Source organism: Ornithorhynchus anatinus, chromosome 6 (genome assembly GCF_004115215.2).
Source record: "Ornithorhynchus anatinus isolate Pmale09 chromosome 6, mOrnAna1.pri.v4, whole genome shotgun sequence".
Lineage (NCBI taxonomy): Eukaryota > Metazoa > Chordata > Mammalia > Monotremata > Ornithorhynchidae > Ornithorhynchus > Ornithorhynchus anatinus.
Window position 1 is genome coordinate 41,862,568 of NC_041733.1, and position 17,578 is coordinate 41,880,145.

General features: G+C 48.8%; 1 protein-coding gene across 3 annotated transcripts in view; it reads left to right on the plus strand.

Moving 5' to 3' along the window:
- Positions 1-17,578, plus strand: part of PAK3 (p21 (RAC1) activated kinase 3) — a 161,630-nt gene that overhangs the window by 48,355 nt on the left and 95,697 nt on the right. Inside the window, exon 1 of one of the 3 annotated variants that reach the window (XM_039912378.1) lies at positions 15,481-15,498. The exons of the other annotated variants lie outside the window; for them this stretch is intronic. The gene's annotated coding sequence lies outside the window, so the exon portion shown is untranslated. Of the gene's footprint in view, positions 1-15,480; positions 15,499-17,578 lie in introns of those variants that run through there. 3 annotated transcript variants of the gene reach the window in all.

Genomic DNA, 17,578 nt, shown 5'->3' on the forward strand with positions numbered 1-17,578 from the left:
AGTTGTGTGACCTGACTTCTTTGTGCTTCAGTTTCCTCATCTGTAAAATGGGGATTTTTTTGTTCTCTCTCCCCTTTACTTAGTGACTCCTATGTGAGACAAGGAAAGTGCCTGCCCTAATTTTATCGAATGTACCTTATCGCTTGTTACAGATGAAGTGCTTAACAAATGCATTATTATTCTTAGTCTGCTCATCAGTGTCATTCTCGAATTTGGGGCTTTTTGGGGGCCTAAGGTCCAAGGAGAGGTCAAGGTAGCCAAAGGAAGACTTTTGCCTCATTTCAATCTGTTTTTTTCTATGCCGCCGTTCAAGTGAAGAAAAGCACAAGCCCTCAGTTTGTCCATCTGTTTAATTGGGGTAATAGTTCCCCTCTCTTCCCCGGCCCCTTGAAGGGTGAGAATCTCCTGCGCCGGTCACAGCCGATTTAGGGTTTGGTGGTCCCAGAGCGGTGACAGCTGGGGGTGGGAGAGGTGAGCAGGTCACAGCTGGTCCCCTGGTCTGGCCCAGCTGCCGTGGTAAGGGCCGGGTGCTGTGGGAGCTGCTGGAGGGGGTCTCCGAAGGGGACGGATCCCAGGCCCAAGGCAGAAATCCTCCCCGCCCCTCTGCTCCCCGTTCTGAAGTTGAAAGCGGGCCTGGTGGAAGTGCACGGTCTTCACTGTGTTCTTTCCCCAGATGATCCTTGGACGGTGTCTGCGGCGGGCCGGGGGTGCTGGCTACTCTTCAGAGAGAGCTAAACAGACCCAGGCACCGTTCTCTTTGAGCCTGTAATCGAAGGCTTTCCAGTTTGGCTCGCAAACCGGCAAAAGGAGCAGATGCCCCGATTCAGTTGGTCATCTGCATTCCCAGAAAACCGTGATCTGGGATTTTCCAGGACACACGCTGACGGGGTCATCAGCTGCTTGTTCTTTTCAACGTGGGCCAGTTTTTCACCACTCCATGAAGCCACATGAAAGACCCTCCCAGCCCCCTCCCCGCAACCTCCCCAAGGTTTAGAAGTTCCCGAGCAATCCTGGTCCAGGAGAGGAAGGGCAGGAGATGAAACAAACAGCCCTTGTGTTAGGGCCATGTCTCTCGGGGCTCTTTAACAATTAGCATTAATGCAGTTTTGGCAGGCTGCAGCCATGTGATCGCCGGAGAAAGCGTATCGCTCCCCATCCTCCATCTCATCCGAAGCAGGAGAGAATTTGGCTCGGAACAGAGAGACGGGGACAGTGCATTGCGCCTAAGAAAAGACCAGGTTACTGGACAACTTATGGCTGGTGTGGTTGGTCTTTTGAGTCAGTGTCCTTCCACTTGTTCATTCAGGAAATGGTATTCTCGCTGAGTCGATTTGCAGGGCGCAGGGAACACTGGATATTTGAGATCTCGGTGAGAGCACACCGGGCTTTCTCTTCTCCCACAGCTGCCGGGAATCCTCAGGTCTCAGGCGAGCGCTCGGTTGGAGAAACAGAGCGGATCGGAAGCTCGTCTTGTTGGCCGTCGCCAGTCGGTTCTTTACACTTCCAGGAATGACTGGGGATCAGATCGGGTGGATGGGATGGATCTGGGAGAGTGCTCTGCACATAGTAAGCGCTCAATAAATACTATTGAATGAATGGGAGAAGAGCAGCAGGGGAGAGGGGAACTGTATTGTGGAGGTTCATCATTTTAGGGGCTGAAGGCTGAGGAGAGAGTTGAGTGCTTTGGGATTCTGTAATTGAAGCAACATGGCTTAGTGGAAAGAGTACGGGCTTGGGAGTCAGAGGATGTGGGTTCTAATCTCGACTCCGCCACTTATCACTTCTGGGCATGTCTTTTAACTTCTCTGAGCCTCAGTTACCTCATCTGTAAAATTTGGATTAAGACTGTGAGCCCCACGTGGGACAACCTGGTTACCTTGTATCTACCCCAGTGCCTAGAACAGTGCTTGGCACCTAGTAAGCACTTAACAAATGCCGTCATCATTATTATTATTATTGTGGGACAGTAGGGAGCCTCTGGGTAGAACTTCACTCTTCCTGATGGGGAACTGGAGGCTGCTGGTTTGCCTTTTGGCTTCCTGTGGTCCTGGCCCAGCCCATCTGCGCTGCATCGCCAACAGGCTGTGGGGGTCCGAGTTGGCCCCCGCCCCCAGCCCCAGGAAGCTAGGTCAGTTCTGACCAGGGCTGGGGCCAGGTCACTAAACTGGAGGTTAAACTTTGGGAAGCAGCGTGGCCTAGAAGAAAGAGCATGAGCTGGGAATCAGAGGACCTGGGTTCTCATCCTGGTTCTGCTGTGAGACCTTGGATGAGTCACTTGACTTCTCTGTGCCTCTTTCCTCATCTGGAAAATCAGTCAGTCATATTTTTGAGCACTCACTATGTGCAGGGCACTGTACTAAGCACTTGGGAGAGCACAACGCAACAATATAACAGCACAATTATATAACATAAAATGGGGATTAAATAGCCATTCTCCCTCCTTCTTAAATGGCTAGTCCTGTGGTGGGCAGCGACTGTGTCTGACCTAATTAACTTATAACTATCCTAAAGCGTATCACAGGGCTTGGCACACATACCAAAGTTATTATCATTATGATTAGAGGATATGCCCTCCTATTCTGTGGGCAGTTTGAGTAGCAATCAGCATTAAGGAGGATGTCGGATCCACAGTTCCATTTGTAGAAGTTTGCTGGCTAGAGGTGTAGGATCTCCATGTAGGACAGGGACTGTGTCCAACCTGATTAGCTTGTATCTATCCCAGCACTTAAAACAGTGCTTGACACATAGTAAGTGCTTAAATACCGTCATTATCATTATTGCTATCATCACTGGCTGAGCTCTAAATGCCTTGAGGGCAAGGAATGTGTCTACCAACTCTGTTGTATTGTACCCTTCTGAGCGTTTAGTAGTGTGCTCCACACATAGTAAGTGCTCAATATATACCATTGATTGATGGATTGAATGGAATAGTAAAATTCAGGCCTTGAGAGAAGATTTGGTTAGGATGAACCTGTCTCTTGTAGTTTGCGACTTCCCCCATGGATCGCCTAGGCCGGTGAGGACTCCCTGTGGGGAAGCCATTTTGCTGTGCTCCCGGGGTTGTTCTGGAATGTCGCTGTCAGTGGGCATTGTCGTGGCACAGAAGTAATGCTACTGGTTTGCTGGCTGACCCTCTGAGGCCTGTGAAATGGCAGCTGACACATCTGAGGTGTGACCCGCGCTCTAATGGGGAACAGCATCGCATGGGCAATATGTGCAGCAGGGCTGGGGTCAGAGCTGCCTCAAGCCTGCTTTTGCCCCAGGGGATTCCCTCCCGCCTTGTGGGCCCCCCACTCCTCCATAATAATGTTGGTATTTGTTAAGCGCTTACTATATGCAGAGCACTGTTCTAAGCGCTGGGGTAGATACAAGGTAATCAGGTTGTCCCACGTGAGGCTCACAGTCTTCATCCCCATTTTACAGATGAGATAACTGAGGCACAGAGAAGTTAAGTGACGTGCCCACAGTCACACAGCTGACAAGTGGAAGAGCTGGGATTCGAACCCATGACCTCTGACTCCCAAGCCTGGGCGCTTTCCACTGAGCCACGCTGCTTCTTGAGTTAGTTGCTGCTATTATTATTACTAGTATTAGTATTATGAGGGATGGGTCAGGGACCCACCAGCCCCAATTTAGCCATCTGTCCGTCAGCTTCCCAAGGAGCTGCTTCAGAGGCCAACACCTCCTGCCTCAGCTTGGGGCTTTAAAGCTGACGTCGCCCTGGGCAGATGTGGTTTCAGACTAGGAAATTTCCACCTGAAAATAATTCCTTTCCAAACGTCCCTGCGGCTGGTTCCCGGCAGACCTAACTGCTGAGCTCAGTGGACCTGGCAGCCAAGTTCTTCCGTCCCCTGTGCTCATTGGCTTTTCAGCGTGTGATCCCAGATGGCAGACTTCTCCTCACCTCAGCACCCGGAGTTCATTTAACAAAATAAAATCGAAGTGCAAGAGTCAAGTGCAAACATGTCAGATTAGCATAGGGATTTCAGGACACCAGGCAAAGGATTTTGGGCGCCCTCCCTCATGTCCCCCCGCTGGACCCACTGCCCGTCCTTATGGTCCAGAGGTTGTAAGGGAGCTTCTCCATGATTGATTCCGACCTCTAATTAATTAATGTCTGTCTCCCCCTCTGGACTGTAAGCTCATTATGGGCAGGGAATGTGTCTGTTCGATTGTACTCTCCCAAGTGCATAGTACAGTGTTCCGCACACAGTAAGCACTAAATAAATTCGATTGACTGATCGACTGACCACTCAAGTAGTAAAGATTCCTAGTTTGTCTCCCCCATTAGAGCGGAAGCTCCTTCTGGACAGGCAATGTGTCCCTTGCTTATTTTGTGCTTCTCAAGCGTCCAGTTCAAGGCATCACACCCAGTAGGTTATTTCTACTGCTGCTACTATTTCTATCACCACCATTGCGGAACCAGGTGAGACCCTGAAAGCTGCTGGATTTGAGGAAAACCCCTCTTCTGACTGGCCCTGACAGTTGTTGCCAGCCGGGGAGGAGGGCTTCAGGCGGAACTCTGTAATGGGGGAAGTTCAGAGGATGGGCAGGTCAGGCTTCTTGCCCTCTTAGAATTGTCAGTGACAGTTGAACGAATGAATGAATCCACCACTATATAGCATTTATCTAGGGCCAACTGTATACTGTGCCCTTGAGAGAAAAGGAAGAGTTAGAACACGTGATCCCAGGCCTCAGGTAGCTTAAAGTGTGGGGGATCAACACTTAAATGATAACCAGGGAGAATAATTAGAGAGCAGCAACATGGCCAGAACACAGACCTGGGAATCAGAAGGTCAAGGGTTCTAATCTCAGCTGCCACTTGTCTGCTCTGTGACCCTGGGCAAGTCACTTCTCTTCTCTGTGCTTCAGTTATTTCATCTGTAAAATGGGGATTGAGACTGTGAGCCCCACTTGGGACAGGGGCTGTGTCCAACTCGATTTGCTTGTATCCTCCCCAGTGCATAATGAAGTGCCCTGCGCAGAGTAAGCACTTAACAAATATTATCAGCACATCACTTAAGTGCTAAGGGTTTGGGGTGTGGGAGAGCTGGAGAGGCAGCTGTGGAATAAAGCCCGGGGAGATTAGAGATTGGTTGGGGAAGGCCTCCTGGGGGAGGTGTGATCATCCAAGGGTTTTGAAGATAAGATCTGTAGTCTCTCTTGTGTGAAGGAGAGGAAGCGAGAAGTCCAAGGCAGAAGAGATGAGAACACGCACTGGGAGTAGGTTAACTGTGCCTCTGTTTCCTCATCTGTAAAATGGAGATCAAGACCATGAGCCAACCCACTTATCTTGTATCTACCCCAGCGCTCAATACAGTGACTTCCTTACCCGCTGACTTACAGTAAAGTAAGCGCTTAACAAATGTCGCAATTATTATTACTCAGAATGAGTAAAAGACAACCTGGAGACAGCAGGACCAGGGTGGGAGAGACCATATGCCCTAGAGGAAGAGACTGGTGAGATGATTTTGGGGTTTGCCTTTAAGATCTGTCCCCCAAAACCTCCCCTCCCCCGCCCTTCTATACCAACTGTGGATCCCCGACTTTGCTGGAAAAAGGTGGGGTGGCAAGGCCTAAGCTCACTACTCTCCATTGCTTTCAGGAAAGCCAGACTTGAGGGGATTTTTTTTTTTCTCGATGCTGTAATTTGCCGATTTGCCAGGCAATGAAATCAGTGTGTTGTGGCGAGAGCTCCTGCCAGGCGAGATTTCCTTGACTAGCCCAGGGCCTGGGCTCAGCTGTCTGAGGGTCTGCCTCTTGGTCCCCTGGCTAGTAGAGGGAGGGACAGATGCTTGGGAAGGACCCCAAGAGAGGGGAGCTGATGGAGTGGGGGCATCCTGCCTCACTGCCCTGCCAGGATCCCCTCCCCCAGTGCTCCGAGTTGGGGGGTGGAGGCTGAGGGTATCTATACATCTATAATTTTATTTATATTGGTATCCGTTTATTTGTATGGCTGGCTGTCCCCCCCCCCCCCCCAGACTGTGAGCTTGCTGTGGGCAGGGATTGTCACTCTTTATATTGCTTTATTGTACTTTTCCAAGCGCTTAGTACAGTGCTCTGCACACAATAAGCGCTTCATAAAAATACGATTGAAGGAGTGAATGAATGGGAAGGAGGGAGAGGCTGGTGAGGAGGCTGGGAGACAGAAGAGGAGAGCCCTGCTCTGTGGAACCGGGGGTGTGACAGGGTAGGGGCAGGGGTCTCTGGTAGAAGAACCAAGGGGACAGCAGAAGCAGCAAAGACCAGCTGGGCCACAAGGAAGTAGTAGCAGCTGCTTCCAGGAATAACTCGGCCTGCCAGAGTTGGGAGCTGATGTGATGGGTCACTCAAGACCGCCCCCCCCAAGAGCCCCCCTAATCTGTCTGGGGGCTGGACAGGTGACCACTTGAGGTCCCTCACAATTCAAGGCATCCAGAATTCCCAGGCTTATTTGTTATCTCCTCCCCACTCCTTCTCCCTCCCCCCCCTCCCCGGAGAGGCTGGTCAAGGAAATGTCAGTCAGTCATATTTACTGAGTGCTTACTGTGTGCAGAACCCTGTACTAAGTTCTTGGGAGATTAATAGTAATAACTGTGGTGTCTGTTAAGCACTTAGGTACTGTATGAAGCGCTGGGGTAGATTCAAGCTAATCAGGTAGGACCTAGTCCCTGTCCCACATGGGGCTCACAGTCTTAATCCCCATTTTACAGATGAGGTAACTGAGGCCCCAGGGAAGAGAAATGACTTGCCTAAGGTCACACAACAAACATGTGGCGGAGTCAGGATTAGAACCCAGGTCCTACTGACGCCCAGGTGCAGGCTCTATCCACTATCTCACTCTGAGTACTGTATAACAATGAACAGACACCTTCCCTGCCCACAATGAGCTTACAGTCTCGGGGGGAGACAGTCAATAATCAAAGTACATGCATTATAGATATAATAAATTACAGATATGTGGATGGGGAGATGCCATGCGTCTTATTCATTCGGTCATATTTATTGAGCGCTTTCTGTGTGCAGAGCACTGTACTAAGCGCTTGGGAGAGTACAATTCAACAATAAACAGACCCATTCACGTTCCCTGCCCACCATGAGCTCCTTAGCGAGGCAGGGCTTGACTTTGGTTCACCTCTCCGGTTGAGCGAAGGAGAGGGGCTTCACATGACCTAGGGGTCAGCAGACTCCAACAAAGCGACCCGACCAACTCCCTCCTTCTTCCCCAGCCCCCTCCGGGCCCGGCTGGGACAGCATTCCGGCTGAGAGGCCGTGTCCCCGGAAGACTGCTGTCTCTGCGGCAGCTGGAGGGTCCGCCCGGCCAGCTTGTCACTGTTCCAGCGCCGCAGTGTGTTGACGGCATCCACTCCGGCTGGTCTCCGAGAGGCTCGTCTGCTCTTGGGGACGAGCATTACGTGCCGGGGACCCGGGTTGTGGGGGAGACTGGCTGCTGCTGAGAGGATCCTGGCTCACAAAGCCTCCGCTCCCGTGCCTAGGGATGGCAGCGCCGTAGGACAGAGAAGGCGTTCCACTGCTCTCGGGTCGACGCCTCAGAATGGGCAGCTCTGGCGAAGCATTGGCTTCCTCCCCTCCCCTGTTCCTTTCCCTACCATCCCCTCATTCATTCACTCATTGTCATATTTATTGAGCACTTACTGCGTGCAGAGCACTGTACTAAGCGCTGCTAGGCCCTGGTGGTGGAGAGCTGCGTGGGAGCTTCTGAGTGTCAGGCCCGCCTTTTCTGGGTGGACCCAGGCTCCTCTGCCATCGTGGGCAGGGAATGTGTCTGCTTATGGTTGTATTGTAAAATAAATAAGTAAATGATGGTATTTGTTAAGCGCTTACTGTGTGTCAAGCACTGTTCTGAGTGCTGGGGTAGAAACAAGCTAATCAGGATGGACAAAGTCCCTGTCCCACTTGGGGCTCTCAGTCTTAATCCCCATTTTACAGATGAAATAACTGAGGCCCAGGGAATTGAAGTAGAGAAGTGAAGTGACTTGCGCAAGGTCACACAGCAGGCAAGTGGCTGTTGAATTTTAATAACAGTATTACTTGTTCCTTAACAGCTGTGAAGCTGTAGAATTTACCTTGCTTTATACACTTTCTCTCTTTTTGAAGTGCTTTGATTTGAAATAGAGTGATTATAACCCATTGCCATTTAGCATAGTTAATGGGAGGTATATTGAGCACAGATAATGACATTTCAATCAATCAGTCGTATTTACTGGGAGGATAGAGAAGCAAAGACACATCTCTCTAGTCTAACCCAGAGTGCCTATTTGCTGAATAGGATATGAAAGGTAGCACTTTGAAAATTAAGTACGAGGTTGATTCAGTTAAAAAAAAACCTAATAGAAAACCTTTTATTATCAGTACATATTTACATTGCTCTTGGATCTTTTGACTACATTGTATTTTTAATCGCTTTAAGTGTGTCTACCAACTCTTTTATAGGGCACTCTCCCAAGCACTGAGTACAGTGTTCTGCACATAGTAAGCACCCAATAAATACCATTGATTTAAAAACTACACGAAGGTATTCGGATCACTCTTGGGGATCTTTACCTGCTTTTCCGAGGGAAACTGTACTTGATTGTGTTTTCTTGCCTACCACTCCATTTTCATTGACCCAGTTAATAGTGAAAGATGGTTGTGGGCAGGGAATGTATATTGTGTTGTACTCTCCCAAGCACTTAGTACAGTGCTCAGAAGATACGATTGATTGATTGCTGATCGTGTCTACCGTCTATGCTGTATTGAACTCTTCTTAACACTTAATGCAGTGTTCTGCACACAGTAAGTGCTCAAAACCTACCACTGATTAGGTAGATTCTGTTTTCGGCCATTGCTGTGGTGCTCAGAGAAGGCAGTCTATCAGACCTTTCCAACCCGCTTGCTCTTTTCCAGACTTTGGGCTCTTTCTCATTCTTCCAAAACTTAATAATTTAAATCATTCAGAGCTGCCCTAAGAGTGCATGAATCAATTCCTTTCAGAGGCTTTAGGACATAGTGACCCGAGAACTTGGAGTTCTTCACATTTCCCAAGTATACCCATACCCATTCAGGTCAAGGTCTTCTTTTATGAAGGCTTCGTTACTTGTCGGTGGCCTAAATGATTCATTTCAGTCTTTATGGTATGCATTGTCTGGAAGCCATAATAACAATAATAATAATAATAATGCACTATTTGTTAGGTGCTTACTCTTTGCCAAGCACTGTAAGAAGCACTGGTGGTGGATACATATTAACCCCATCAGACACAGTCCCTGTCCCATATGAGGTTCAGTTTAACTGGGAAAAACAAGATTTTCATCCCCACTTTATAGATGAGGAAACTGAGGACCCGAGAAGTGAAATGACTTGCCCGAGGTCACCCAGCAGGCAAGGGGCAGAGCTGGGATTTGAATCCAGGTCCTCTGACTCCGAGGCCTGGACTCTTTCCACTGCACCACATCGCTTTCCTGATCAGCAGCTTGACTTTGGCAGGCCTTTTCAATCACGACTCTTTTCATTCACCTCTTATTTCAGTCTCTTGTCGGCTAATTGTTGGTTTCATGACTCACTTTCCCGATATTGATTAATGAAAGTCTTTTTGGCCTCCTTAACTTCTTTTGGTCCGTTTCCTTTGCTTGACTCAAGATGTATGTTCTCTGCGATTTCCAACCAAGGACTTATAATCTTGCTTGACTGTCTGCTTCCCTCCATTTGGAGGCGGCATTGATTTGTAGGAATAATGTGGGACTAGGAGCCAGGAGACCTGGGTCCTAATCCCAGGTCTGCCCCTTGCCTCCTGAATGACCTTGGCCAAGTCATTGACCTTTCTGGGCCTCAGTTTATTTTGTAAAATGAGGATAAGGCACCTTCTCAGTGGATATCTTTTTCGATAATGAGCCCTCCATCAGGCAAGAACTATCTGATCAGATGTTTGCTTTTTTTATGGTATTTCTTAAGCGTTTCTTATGTGCCAGGCACTAAGCCCTGGGGGTAGATCCAAGCTAATCAGGTTGGACAGAGTCACTGTCCCACATGGGGCCCACAGTAGTAAAGTGTTTTGCCCAAAGGTCACACAGCAGACAAGTGGCGGAGCCGAAATTAGAACCCAGGACCTTCTGACCCCGAGTCCGTGCTCTGTCCACTAAGCCATGCCGCCCCACGGTGTGTACCCCATGTTGTATGTTCACCAGTGCTTAGCACATAAGTACTTCCTAAATACCATAATTATTGTGAAATAGATTTTAGATAGTAGGGGGACGTTTAGATTGTAGATTGAGCAGAGTCACTTTCCAAACAGAAGGCAGCGTATCCTCCCTGCTTGGTGCTGCCGAAAGTGAGTTTCCACTCTGTGAACCGTAAAGTTATCCTGCATCCCATTCTCCTTATGGGTTTGGGCCTTTTTGGTGCTGTGCTTTCTGTAATAAACTCCGCCTGGGGTGAGTCCCACCTGGCATTTGCAAAAAAACGCTGTATTCTCCACATTAGTCATTCTGCCGATATAGAAGATGCCCAAGTGTTGGGGATGTTTTGCAGCCATTCCTCTTGCCCAGGGGCGAGGTAGAAACAGCCTTCCTTTCCAAGAAAATTGTCCAGTGAGAGAACACACAATAATAGGAAAACACTTTTGATTCCTGAAGGGATAAAGCAGAAGGACTTAAAAATGTCCAAGGACTTTATTATTATGGTATTTAAGTGCTTACTATATGTCAAGCGCTGGGTAGATCAGTTCAGACACAATCCTTGTTGCACGAGGGGCTCACAGTTAAGTAATGGCTTAGTGGAGAGAGCATGGGTCTGGCAGTCAGAAGGTCATGGGTTTGAATCTTAGTTCCTCCATGTCCGCTGTGTGACCTTGGATAAGTAACTTTACTTCTCTCGGCCTCAGTTACCTCATCTCTGGAATGGGAATAAAGAGTGCGCGCGCCATGTGGGACAGGGACTGTGTCCAATCTAATTTGTATCTACCCCAGGACATAGAACAGTGCTTGGCACGTAGTAAGCACTAAACAAGAACCATTATTATTATTATCTGTTGCACCTGGTGGAGACCCCACAAATATCCACTGGCCCCAGGCCCAGTGAGGGTTCAACGCAACCGTCATAGCCTTCCACGAAGTCCCTTCTCAAGGCATGGTAACAGAAAGTCCTGTTAGCAGGGTAGACTGTGAACTCGTTGTGGGCAGGGATTGTCTCTCTCTATTGCTGTACTGTACTTTATCAAGTACTTAGCAGAGTGCTCTGCATACACTAAGTGCTCAATAAATATGATTGAATGAATGAATGAAGGGTGGGCAGGAAAAATGTCCTTATTGGGCTCCTACATTTGTACTATTCCTAAGGCCAGAGTAATGCAGAGGCTGATAGGGCTAAAATACAAGAGGAAGGAAGCCCCCAAGCACCTCAAGGTGAGATCCCAGCAGCACTGCAGCCCCATCTAAGGTCAGATTCCAGGGTAGGTAGGCTGAGCCTTCCCCTGGTGGACTTCCTTCCCTTCCTTGTCTCATTTTTTTTATGGTAGTTGTTAACCACTTACCAGACACCTTACCAAACATTGGGATAAATACAAACCAATCAAGTTAGACACAGTCCCTGTCCCACCCAGAGCTCACAGTGTCCCACATGGGGCTCACAGTCTTGATCCTCATCGTATCTTCCTGGAACTTAGTTTTAAATGTCACGTCAAGAATAAGAGGATTCAGTACTTCAAAGAAAAATGGCAAAGGGGCTTAAAAAAACCCCAACACATGACAGCCCTTCAACATGCCAGACCCAAAACATAATAGTCCGATTTAGCCTGTCTGTTTTAATCTAGGCGTGAGCAGCGTGTGGCTAAATAAGCTGTGATATTTATGTATCTCCATAGCGTTCTTGAGGAAGCGGCATTAACTTCGACAGGTAGCAAAATACACGATGGTTCAGAGTCGCCTTGTCTAGTCAATAATGGGATATGTGAGGAAAGATTAGGGGTTGGAAGACTGCAGATAAAGAGGAATGAGAATGAATTGTTCTTCATCTCCAGGGCAAAAGGGATTTGGGTAAAGTATCAGTCAATCATATTTATTGAGCACTTACTGTGTGCAGAACACTGTACTCAGCACTTGGGAGAGTACAATAAAATAATAAATGGACACAGTCCCTGCCCACAATGAGCTTAAAGTCTAGAGGAGGAGGAAGACATTAATATAAATAAATACATTACAGATGTGTTCCTGAACTACAGATAAAGGCCAAGGTGGAGCTCCATGGGGGGGGGCTGGGAGGGGCGTTGGATGCCGGCCTGAATTGAGGCAAGGGGATGGACCGAGGAGAGGCACTTTCAGACCTGGGAATCCAGAGATTCCTGGGCGGTAGCAAAGCCCGGGCTTTGCCACGGACACTGGTCAGTGGGCACGGCCATCTGGAGGCTCAGCTTCGCGATCCACGTAATGCACGAAGTATAGCCTCCCGAGACCTTATGTGCTGCACTGGGGGGTTGAGATGCAGTATGGTCTAGCGGATAGAGCACGGGCCTGGGAGTCAGAAGGACCTGGGTTCTAATCCCAGCTCCGCCATGTCTGCTGTGTGATCTTGGGCAAGTCACTTTACTTCTCTGGCCCTCAGTTACCTCATCTGTAAAATGAGCCCCACATGGGACCTGGCCTGTGTCCAACCTGATTTGCTTATATCCACCCCAGCGCTTAGTACACCTAGTTAAACTCTTAAATGCCATCATCAGTTTACCTCATCTGTGAAATGGGGATGAAGAGTGCGATCCCCACATAGGGACAGGGACTGTGTCCAACCTGACTGACTTGTAGCTACTCCAGACCTTAGGACAGTGCTTGGCACGTAGTAAGCGCTTAACCAGTACCAGCATTGTTATTAAAAAATCCACTCCACAACAGACGGTGCCAGAGATGGCATCAGGAAGCGCTGGTGTGAAAGCGTTGCTTGTCCCTTTCTACCAGGCCCATATCTTTAAGCTATACTTAACAGCTCTTAATTCATAACGCTAATTACTATTTATTATTGACTGAGCAACGATGGTGTACTCCAAGCTGTTCAAAAACACTAGTTCTAATTACCCCCCAAACGACCTTATCAAAATCCAACCGATCCATTCGAGGGACTGTGTTCCTGGTTTGGAGCAGCATCGTAATTGATTAGCAGGAGCAACAAGTGCTTAATGAGATGAAACCACCATAGATCGAGATAGGCGGCTATTAAACATATTCTTAATAGTCAATCGGCACTTCATTACCATACATTAACTCTGTTAACATTAACTCTGTTATTAAATCCAAATTAATCCTACATTTGGGACTCTTAATTTTCAATGGGACCGACATCTGATTGGAAAAAAAAAGTTTTATGTATATGTGTGTACATGCATTTATATATATATATATGCATATATATGTGTATATATATATAAATGCATATACACACATATACATAAAACTTTTTTTATATATGCATATATATGTGTATATATATAAATGCATATACACACATATACATATATTCCATATTTCTGTCTTTGGAAACACATACACACACACATATATATGTACACATATATATGCATATATATGTGTGTGTGTATGTGTTTCCAAAGACAGGTCCAGCTGCTGTTTATCCAAACATTCCACTTCACCCCTTTGGCGGGCCCATGGAAAGGAAAGGTCTTCCCCTTTTAATGTTAAAGCTCTTGAAGCAAACCGGCCAAAGGGAGCTGTTCTCATCGGTTGGCTGTTATGAGAAATCAATAAATAATTATGGAAGGGAAAAGGCTTCCGATTTCCTCTAGTCCGAACCGAAGAATGAAGTCCATTTAGTAGATGCTCAACCGGGAGTGGCCTGGGAGGAAATGGAAATAACTGGGCATTTCTTAGCAGCATGGCCTAGGGGAAAGAGCGTGGATCTGGGAGTCAGAGGACCTGGATTCTAATCCCAGCTCTACCACATACCTGCTGCGTGACCTTGGGCAAGTCACTTCACTTCTCTGGGCCTCAGTTCCCTCATCTGTAAAACGGGGATCAAGACTGTGAGCCCCCTGTGGGACATGGACTGTGTCCAATCTGTGTCTACCCCAGTGCTTAGTACAGTGCCTGGCACATAGTAGGCGCTTAATAAATACCATTTGAAAAAATAAAAAGAGGAAGAACTCACTCTAGAAACAGTGCCTTCCTGGTTGGCTGCTTCTGCTCAAAGAGCATCTCCTTATCAGTGTGGTGGAGGAGAGTCCAAAATCTGGGCTGGGCGCCCAGTGATGATGATGATGATTATTATGGTGTTTGCTAAGCGCTTACTATGTGCCAAGCACTCTTCTAAGCACTTTAGTGGATACAAGGTAATCAGGTTGTCACACGTGGAGCTCTAGTCTTCATCCCTACTGGACAGATGGGGTACCCGAGGTACAGAGACGTGAAATGACTTGCCCAGGGTCACAACAGACAAATGGTGGATCCGGGATTAAAACCCACGCCCTCGGACTCCCAAACCCGTGCTCTTGCCACGAGGCCATGCTGCTTCTCGATAATCAGTGATGTTGCAGTGGCCCTGAGGAGAAACAGCATGGCTTACTGGAAAGAGCACGGCTTAGGAGTCAGAGGTCATGGGTTCTAATCCCGGCTCCGCCACCTGTCAGCTGGGTGACTTTGGGCAAGTCACTTAACTTCTCGGTGCCTCACTGACCTCATCTGTAAAATAGGGATTAAGACTGTGAGCCTCACGTGGGACACCCTGTTACCCTCTGTCTACCCCAGCGCTTAGAACACTGCTTCGCACATAGTAAGCGCTTAACAAATGCTAACATTATTATTTATTATTATTATGTCTCTTTGGGGCTGGCTCTGCCCCTTGGATCAAAAGGATGGTCTGCCGAGACCAGGCTTAGTCATCATGCGTGCTCTTTGGCAGGTGCCAGCCTTGGATGATACGCCTTGTCTTTGATGCCCAACGAGAAACCGCCCAAGCCGGCGGGCCCCAGCCTGATGGGTCGACCGTTCTTCCCCGTCATCCCCTTCTGTGGGGCTGCTGGCATAGCAGACTTCTCTCTCCCTTCTCCACCCACCTCCCCACCCCCCGACTTCCCGCATCGTTTCTCCAAATTTCAGGAGTAGGCATGGCTGTTCTGTAACGAGCCTCGATGACACAGAGGCTGGCGAAGCATCCCGATTGGTTTCCATAGCTACCTGGTGGTGTTTCCTGTATCATGAAACTCCTTTCGGAAGGCGACTTTCCCCCGCCTTCAGAGGGACCCGTTTTTCTTCGGGTGCCTTCCCCTAGACCCCCGTGATCGTCTCCTTTTCTTTTTTACTCTCGTATTCTCTCTCGAGAACGACTCACAGCGGCTCACCATTTTAGATGGCGGGCCGCCTGTTGGTGACAACCTCATTATGCGGGCATCAGGGGCTGACACTGCCCAGGTTGTCACGACAACAGGCCTCGATTCCCAGCCGCTCCGAGGGGTCCCTACCTCCGGCAGGCATGGGAACCGGTCTTCAGCTCTCAGCCGATGCTCAACCCGGCAGCCAATCGCAGGTGAGCTGGGAAAACATGACATCATGGTCCAACCAGTCCAGAAACATTTGAGAGTTGGTTGGCCGTCTCCCTCCTCGTCCGTTCTCCCCCCGTCCCCACCCCCCGTCCCCGCCGCCCCCATCTCCCGCCTTTCCGTAGCCAGATGGTTAGAGTGACATGACCGGCTCTCGGGCGTTACGGATTCAACCTGCGGGAGGGCTGTTGGAGCCCCCGGCTGGGCTTGGGGAGAGGCGGGGGGCACCCCCTCTGTGACCGACTCAGACAAAAGGAGGGAAAAAAGGGCAACGGTTCGATTGAACAATGCGGTTTGACACCAATCACCGCCGCAGAGACATTGCAGCCTAGAGATAATTAAAACCAGAGCCGAGAAGGGCAACTTCGTAACTCTGGCATTCATTCATCAGGAACCAGCGCTGTTAAAACCACTTATGTTTTCCCTGGTCTGGCGCTCTTTGTCTCTGTCTCAGAGTCTCTCTCTCTCTCTCTGTGACTCTGGCTCTTTCTTTGTGACTGTCTCTCTCTCTGTGGCTCAGTCTCTTTCTCTCTAGGGCTCTCTGTTGCTCTTTCTCTCTGCAGCACTGTCTCTCACTCTAAGTGTGGCTCTGTCTCTCACTCTTCCTGTAGCCCTATCTCTCGCTTCCTCTGTGGCTCTGTCTGACTTTCTGTGACTCTGTCTCTCACTGTCTGTGGTTCTGCCTCTCATTCTCTCTTTTGCTCCTCTCTGTCTCTCTCCCTCTTCCTCTCTCTCTCTGAGGTGCCCAACAGAGGGAAAGGGATTTGGATGCCCTTTGCCTCCATTGCATTGGGGGAGGGGACCAGGGTCATCAAACTCTTTCCATTTTGGCAGGGGATGTGCAGGTGTGGAATCTGTGGCGGCGGCTAGCTGTCTGAGCTCTATGTCCTGCCCCGTGACCAAGCTCCGATCCCATAGCATCCAGAGAGAGGCAATCCTGAGGCTAGGTGCTTTTCTGAAAGGCAGTGTGGGGGTTGTGGAGCGTCCGGGGCAGCCCTGCCTCCATTTCCTGCCCCTTCCCTGTGTCCATTGCTTAAATTCTGCCCCAGAGACTTGGCATCAGGGAACCGAATGCCAATGGCTCTTTGGAGGGCTTCCTGGGGTCTCATGGGGCAGCCGGGCCTGTCTTCCCACCTTGGGTTTGGCGTGGGTGTAGACTGGTGGCCGGGGGTTAGGGTGGAGGGAGAGCGAGGCACCAGGATCCCCCAGGGTTTGTTGGGGAGACAATGTGGCCTAGTGGATTGGGAATCAGAAGGGCCTGAGTTCTAATCCCTGCTCTGCCACTTGTCTTTCTATGTGATCTTGGGCAAGTCACTTCACTATGGCTCAGTTACCCCGTCTGTCAAGTGGGAATTAAGATAATAATAATAATAATGTTGGTATTTGTTAAGCGCTTACTATGTGTAGAGCACTGTTCTAAGTGCTGGGGTAGATACAGGGTAATCAGGTTGTCCCACGTGAGGCTCACAGTTAATCCCCAATTTACAGATGAGGTAACTGAGGCACAGAGAAGTTAAGTTACTTGCCCACAGTCACACAGCTGACAAGTGGCAGAGCCGGAAGTCGAACTCATGACCTCTGACTCCGAAGCCCAGGCTCTTTCCATTGAGCCACGCTGCTTCTCTAAGAGTATGAGCCCCATGTGGGACAGGGTTTGTGTCCAACCCGATTAGCTTGTATCTATCCCAGCATGTAGTACAGTGCCTGGCACATAGTAATCGCTTAACAAATACCATTGTTATTACTTTCTGTTGCCGAATTTTACATTCCAAGACCTTAGTACAGCAGTCTGCACATAGTAAGCGCTCAATAAATACAATAAATACGATTGAATATTTTGGGAGGAGGCACCTGAGTTCAGGCAACAGTGATGCAGATCCATCATCATTACCATCGTTGTATTTCTTGAGCACCTGTTGTGTGCTCTTGATTCTATTTATTGCTATTGTTCTTGTCTGTCCGTCTCCCCCAGTTAGACTGTAAGCCCATCAAAGGGCAGGGACTGTCTCTATCTGTTACCGATTTGTACATTCCAAGCACTTAGTACAGTGTTCTGCACATAGTAAG